Below are 7,639 nucleotides of genomic sequence, written 5' to 3'. Positions count from 1 at the left end.
GCACTCGGCCCCTTGTGCGCTGGAGCTGGGGCCGCGGACCCAGAACGCAGGACCCAGGAGCTGGACAGCGCCCCGCCAGGGAAAGTGATCTGTGCACAGGGTCACATACCCTCCGGGCACGCAGAGTAAGAGCCTAGCTGTTGGTGGAACTGTCAGGCGAGCGTAGCGAGTGATACCGCTTAGCTGTTTAAAAAATATGTGTATATTTAAATCACGAAAACAACCCAAACTGAAGGATGCTGAAAGCCATCTTGTTACCTACGTGTTTTGAAAACCAAATCTTTAAGAAAGGTAGGCAGATTCAGTGCGGGATGACAAGGGTCTGGGCATCTGTTTACAGAACAAATGCTTTGAAAATACCTTTCCAATTCGATCCATTGGCAGACATGAATGGAGAAAAGGATCTAACAGGTGGAGTCTCAAGCCTGCTACAATACCGAGGAAATAGATTGAGGGTTAGGGGGAAGCCAGCAGGTGTACCCCACCTTAATCCCCACCCCTATCCCGGACTGTCTCTCCTCTGCTCCGTTTTCTCGAGCTGCAGGTAATTCCCTACGAATTATCCAAAGGGCTCCTCCCAGTTCTTCCATCCAACATAGCAACTCCACGGCAGCGTGGCACCTCCCGTTCCTTCTCAGCCTGCCCAAACTCTCATTTTTCCTGCACAGTGCGACTAGGACCACCACATCACTCCATCCCTGTGAGGGATTATATTCTGGCTTGTTTAAAAACCCTTAGGGACGGAAGCACTGAACGGAAACCCAGGCTTCTTGGCACCACCACACTGACTTGGACTCCTACTCCAAGGATGGTCCCTGCAGGCAGGAGTCTGCTCCTAAGGATATGAGGTGGAAAACCACTAGGTAGAGATGTGGAAACGGACAGGTGGTTCTGAACATGCCCATCCTAAGAGACCCTCTGACCTTAGGCTTGCCCAAAGGCACCTGTAACCACCTGCTTCTAAGAGAGGATCTGGTGTCTGTTGGGCCGCATTCACCCTCACTCCACTCTGCTCAGCACTGCTTGAGGCCTGACCCCTGAGCCATCATCCCGGTGCCAGTAAGAAAGTGTGATGTTTACCCTTACCTGGCTGTCTCCACCCCAGGCTACAGGCTGGACTGGGTACCTTAGGACCCATCCTGACTGCCTCAGCTGTACTCTAGCAAAACTGTACTTTTTCTGGGAGGACCAGACCCCCTCTGATAAGGGAACCCCAGTTCTTCCCTTATCAGAAAGCACTAGGTTTTCATCCAAGGAATGGGCCTGGTAACACAGGTTAATCAAAATCACATCTACATGCTGAGGCTGGAGGGTACCCTGTACTCAACCAAAGAGATCTATGAAGGGACAGGCCCAAGGCACTGCCCTGTGTACCAGCCCTTGCTGGAAGTAATTTGAGAATCTAACATGAAAGATTTACACTCTGCCTTTCTCAAATGTTTGGCTGATTTACACAACTTACAGAATGATAGCATCGAATCTGGATAGAGCATTAAGCATATCCACTGTAAGACCTAGGTGCATTCTGATGCTCTAAGAAGGTCTCCAGTGTAATGCTTACTTCCTCTCCTGGTCACCAAAAGATAGACACATACCTACATATCTGCTGAGCCCCTGGAAAGTATTTGGAAAGTTTAGGGGCATTGTCTCAGTCAATGAGACCTGGTGTTTGGGAACATGGAGCCCCGGAGGAGTAGGGAGCAGCTCTGCAGAGACTTTGGACAACAACACTGCAGAAAGTGCACCAGAGCCCAGATACAGTGCAGGAAACAGAAGGTAGTGGCGGCGGCTAGAAAGAGCTGGTTTTGGGGAAGGGAGGTCATGGTTGTTGGGATACAAATGGCAGAGACCCCATGGGGCTTGTCAGCTTGATGTGGATGGGTGACTCAAAAGATATCTAGTGACATCTAGAGAGAGTTTATATTGGGGACAGGGAGCAGAGCCAAAGTCTGGCCACTAAGCAGAAAAGCTTGTGGGGACAGGGGTCCTTCTACTCTACTCCATCCTCTCTATTGGGAATCAGGCTGAAATACACCAAGGTGGAGATAAACAGAGAAAGAAGTCTAGGCCTCTGCCTTGGACTTTGAATAACAACAGAGCTTGCAGAAAGAAGGTAACGTGCAGAAATTTCACACCGAATCGAGTCCAGTAAACAGGGTTCCTGGGAACAGGCACTCTCCGACCGTTTTGATGTATTTTGTTTTGAAATGTAGCTGTAGCCAACCCCTCCCCCAAGCTTCTGTGGTGCATCTTAAAATTCAGCAAATGTGATTTAAAAGAAGATGACCAAAGTAGGCTCATGTATTTGAATTCTTGATCCCAGGTTGATGGAACTGTTTGGGAAGGATTAGGAGGTGTGTCACTGGGAATGGACTTTGAGGCTTCAAAAGCCCCCCCCCCCATGCTATTCCCAGGTACCTCTCCTGCTTATAGATTAGATGTAAGCTCTCAGGTACTGCTTTGGCACCATGCCTACCTATCTATGTCCTTGCTCCCTGTCATAAACTCTAACCCTTTGCAACTCTTGGAACCCTTGAATTAAATGTTTTATTGTATAAGTTGTCTCGGTCATGGCATCTCTTCCCAGAAATAGAAAAATGGACAACAGTGAGAGCAAGCCACAGATCAGCAGCCACTTAGCTTCATCCTCCACGGCCCCTCCCTTCAGCCTAGTCAGTGCTGGGCCAGGACTCCTCTGTGCACTGGCTTCTTTTCTTATCACCATGACAAAAAAACAAAAAAAAACAAAAACAAAAAACTGAAAGAAACAGGTAAGAAGGGTGAGTGTTTATTGTAGCGTACAGGCCAGGAGAGGCAGTCTGTCATGGCAGAGAAGGTGGAAATGAGAGCGAGTCAGCCCATGGTGGTGGGAGCATATGGCGGAGCCCCTCACATCTTAGTGGATCAGGAAAGCAGAGAGCAGATACCACCTCCAACACACCACTCCCCACCACACCCCGGTGTGCACACAGTGACCTACTTCTGCTAAGTAATCCACAAGTCCCGAAGGTTTTACAACCTCAGCAAACAGGGCCACCCACCATCTGGGAAGCAAGTATCCAAACGTTTTGAATTGGCAATTGTATCTCCTCTGTTACCAGTGCTACTTACTCCCGGTGCTGTGTTCTCTAGCTGGAGTTATGGCCACCCAGAGAACTCTTACCTGCTATCCAGTGCAGTGTGACCAGAGTCAAGACACTTACACTCATGAACAACAAGCAACTTTCCGTTCACATGGCCCTGTGTTTCTCAAAGCTCCCTGACACATCGCACCTGCTGCATTTGGTTCTTTCCCAATCTCCATCCTGAAGCAGCAATCAGGATCCTCCCAGAGCTCCAGAGCTACCAGGATCAGCCTGGAAGAGAGATAAACGCTACCAGAAGAGAGGTTTGATGTAGCCAGAAACTGCAAGACTGGGTCTGTATAAAGATACACACAGCTCCATTTCACTGAGCATGGAGGCTCACAGCTCCACTAGAGGGCTCCAGTGGGAATATGGTAGACATCTGTAGCGAACCCACACCAAGGCCCTGCAAAATTTGAACCTCACAGCAGATCTGCACCACAGGGGCCACAAGCATCTATGGATCCTGCAGCTGAGGCCTCACTTTCCCACCCAGATTCTCAGTGCTTTGTGAGACACCATGCATCGTTCATTGATGCCACCGCTAGTGTATCTCCTCTCCTCAAGATTTCCCATATCTACAGCTATAGGTTGTCAACAAATAGTAAATAATTAAAGCACTGCTACAAAGGATTCACAGCCCCACATGATCCATCTTGATTGACAGCTTCATTAGACTAAGACCAATGAGGTTAGTTCTGCACGTGTTGGTTTCCAGGAAGACTAAGGAAGAAGATTCATCCAGAATGTGGTTGTATCCATCATGGGCTGGAGGCCCAATGAAGAGAGAAAAAGCAGCCAGCTGGTATGGGTCGCTGAGATGTTCTTCTCCCCTGTGCCCTTCCTGACCATGGACTGAGACCTCAGAAACTATGAGCAAAATAACAAAATAACCCATTAGGTTGTTTATGTCAGACATTCTGTCACGGCGATGTGATCACTCACACAAGGTAAAAGTGGTAGAGACTCTAACTTTGCTAATACAATTATTTTGTAAAATAACATGAAAGCTTACAATGTCTTGAAAGGTTTTCTATGGGGTCCTCAACGATACACTGTGGCTGGAGGGAGGGCAGGGCTGCCTACAGAGGCCGCCTCAGCACAACCTCCAGATGTGGGTTTCTTCCTGCTCTGTGGTCACTGTGATGTCAGTGTGTATAAGTGAGTTTCCATATATTTTCCCAGAACAAATACGTCATTCATGTAAATAGCATTGTTAGTAGCCAGAGCACTTCAGCATATTTAATTTCAGCCAGGCACGTGGTACATTAGTCCCAGCACTTGGGAGGCAGAAGCAGGAGGATTTCTGAGTTCAAGCCCATCCTGGTCTTCAGAGTGAGTTCCAAAACTGGCAGGGCTACACAGAGAAACCCTGGCTCAGAAAACCTAAATAAATGTATGTATGTATGTATGTATGTATGTATGTATGTATGTATGTATGTATGTATGTTATGGGTGAGGTGGAGGGGTGCCTGGGAAGTCTGTGCCTCACACAGCAGGTTCCCCATTAGCAGTGCTTCAGCTCTTGTGGCTCCAGACATTGCTCTGGGATCAAATAATGTGTGTCCTTCTGGGTGGAGATCTTTTGTGACTGGGCACAGACAACGGAGTTGTCTTTTGGTCACATCTGGTAATGTTGACAAGATACAGTTTAACAAAGAGGAGGGGGGTTGGGGATTTAGCTCAGTGGTAGAGCGCTTGCCTAGAAAGTGTAAGGCCCTGGGTTCGGTCCCCAGCTCCGAAAAAAAGAAAAAAAAAAAGCAATAAAGAGGTGGGAAGAAAGGATCAGTTCCCGTCTTGCTCCCCAAGGCCCGTGTTAAGAGGTAAGACAAATGCCAAGCACATCTGGAGTGTTCCATCTCCAGATGCCTCGAGGACAAATATTCCTGCTGTTTGTTGTTTTTAACTGACCTTCATGGCCTTTAGCATACGTGTCCCTCACCTCTCTGGTTAAGCTGACTCTTAGGTGTGGAACTCTTTTAGAAGCTGCTCTGTGTGGAATTGCTTCCTTCCTAATTTGAAGGATTTTCTCATCCTTTTCTTTTCCCCTCTATACTATGAATAGGACTTGTAGTAAAATATGGAGTAGCAATAGTGAAATCATAGCAGGGACTTTGAGGAGAAGGTGATAGATACCAGAAGGCGCATGTCTGCCTCTCTTCAGAGAGATACACCATTTGATCACACACATTGAGTGAGCCCTAGAGCAGCTAAGCACTGCTGCCCTCCATTTAACCGGTGAGGAAACTGAGTCACAGACAGCTAGGCAACCTTCCCGTGCTCCATGCACTGAGAGCAGCAAAGCCAGGACCCAACAGCAAGCCAACCTTGGGGCCCAGGCATGGCAGGATATAACCTACCTTGGGTGGGTGGGGTGGCTCCCCCTCTCCTTGTTGTCCCCTCAAGTTTCTTGTTAAATAGCAAAGTCCTAGAGAAACACACTGTGTTGCTGGTTCCTATTCTGCCTCCTCCTCTGAGCGTGCGTGCATGTATGTGTGTAGAAGTGAAGGTATTACAGAATCCAAGCTCTCACCCCAGAGCACTCAGACTTTCTCCCTCGCTTGTGTCCCTTTCTATCCAGAGTGTGCTTACAGACACTTGGGATATTAAGTGCTGCTGTCCTGTGCTCACGGTCTCCTAACATGCTACCCCTGTGCTGACTTCCATTGCCAACATGTCTCCCATGGCTTCAGTGAGCTGCATGGAATTCCCTCAAGACCCAGCCCCTGCCTGTGGCTGCACTGAGGTTTCTGTCAGATCATTTGTTTCACTTCTTCTGTTTTCCTGCTGGTGTACCACTGACCAACTTGTTCCATGGAGGGACACTGATGTCCCTATTTTGAAATGGAGATGGTGACAGCTCCTGAGGAAGGCAGGATGACGGTTCCACCTATGGAGACTGAGCTAGGTCTCCCAGGAGTCACAGCCTCTTTTCCTACCATGTACACACACCCAAGCTAAAGATGATGCCCTCCAAAATGATTATTCACATGCCTTCTGTTAAAGTAAGATAAGTGGGGGTGGGGATACTGATTATCTGAGACACAGCTTTCTGCATCATTGGAAGTATTTACAAAAAAATAGCTTCACATCTGCCACCAATTACAAAAATCTGCCACACACAAACCCACAGGACACGGGGAAGACTACTTGTTCTTTATTGTCAATGAAACGATAGTGGGGAGCACTGGTTCTGAGGCCAGGCTGGTCAGCCATACAGAGCTCAGTCCTGGAGGCCCACACCAGGGCCTGGGGACACACAGTCTTATCAAGCTGATGGCACTGAGTCTGCCCTATACCTTCCCATTGACAGATGCCCTGCCTAGGCAAGATGGAATGGCGTATTCAAGGACTCCTTAGCAGTGTACGCTAGACCGTGGTAAGAGAAGGATCCTGTCACTCGTCTCTCTCACCTCAACGCCCTGAGCTCCTTTTTAACTGAGGCTGAGGTCCACACCCAGAACCTTATGTTTGCTAGCAAACTGAGCTAAATCCCCACCAATATCGCCTTTTAAAGATTTATTTATTTATTATATATAAGTACACTGTAGCTGTCTTCAGATACACCAGAAGAGGGCATCAGATCTCTTTACAGATGGTTGTGAGCCACCATGTGGTTGCTGGGAATTGAACTCATGACCTCTGGAAGAGCAGTCGGGTGCTCTTAACTGCTGAGCCATCTCTCCAGCCCCAATATCGCCTTTTAAAGATTTATTTATTTATTCCTTTTGTTTTGTTTTGTTTGAGGATTTTTTGTTTTATTTGTTTGTTTGAGATAGGGTTTCTCTGTGTAACCCTGGCTGGCCTCAAATTCTGCTTGCCTCTGCCTTCCAAGTATTGGGTTTATAGGCATGCGTCACCACCACTGCCCAACTGTATTTACTTATTCTTAAGACACTGTCTCACTATGGTATACCTGGCTGGTCTGGAACTCACACTCCTGCGATGTACACTAGGCTGGTCTTGAAATCTGCCTGCCTCTGTCTCCTAAGAGCTGGGATTAAAATGTCACCATGCCTAGATAGTTCTTTATTTTATTTGTATGTGTGCATGTGTGTGTGTTTGTGTGTTTGTGCTCATGTTGTGTGTACATGACTTTGTTTGTATCATATGCATGTAATGTGCAGAGGCCAGAAGAGGGCATTGGATTTCCATGGAGTTAGGGTTACAAACAGTGAGTGCTAGGAACCAAACCCAGCTCCTTTACAAGAACAGGAAGCACTCTTAACTGCTGAGTTGTCTCTCCAACCCCTCAATTCCTTCTTGTTCTTGGAACAAGCATGATGTGAACACACATGTCCAGGCCTCACAGGTACCTGGCTCACAGCTGCCTCTGGAGCCTCTGCATGCCCACACTCTGTGAGGTCTAGCATCAGGAAGGCAGCCCTCCTAGGCTCTAGCCACAGGGAGCTCCAGGAGCATGTCCACTCTATCCTACGGACTCTATGGCCTGTCAAACCATCGACTCTAGGCAAGGCCTACATCCTAGTGCCCAGAAAACTCTAAGGCAGGTG

This window comes from Rattus norvegicus, chromosome 14 (assembly GCF_036323735.1).
Source record: "Rattus norvegicus strain BN/NHsdMcwi chromosome 14, GRCr8, whole genome shotgun sequence".
NCBI classification, from domain to species: domain Eukaryota; kingdom Metazoa; phylum Chordata; class Mammalia; order Rodentia; family Muridae; genus Rattus; species Rattus norvegicus.
This window is presented reverse-complemented; position numbering follows the sequence as displayed.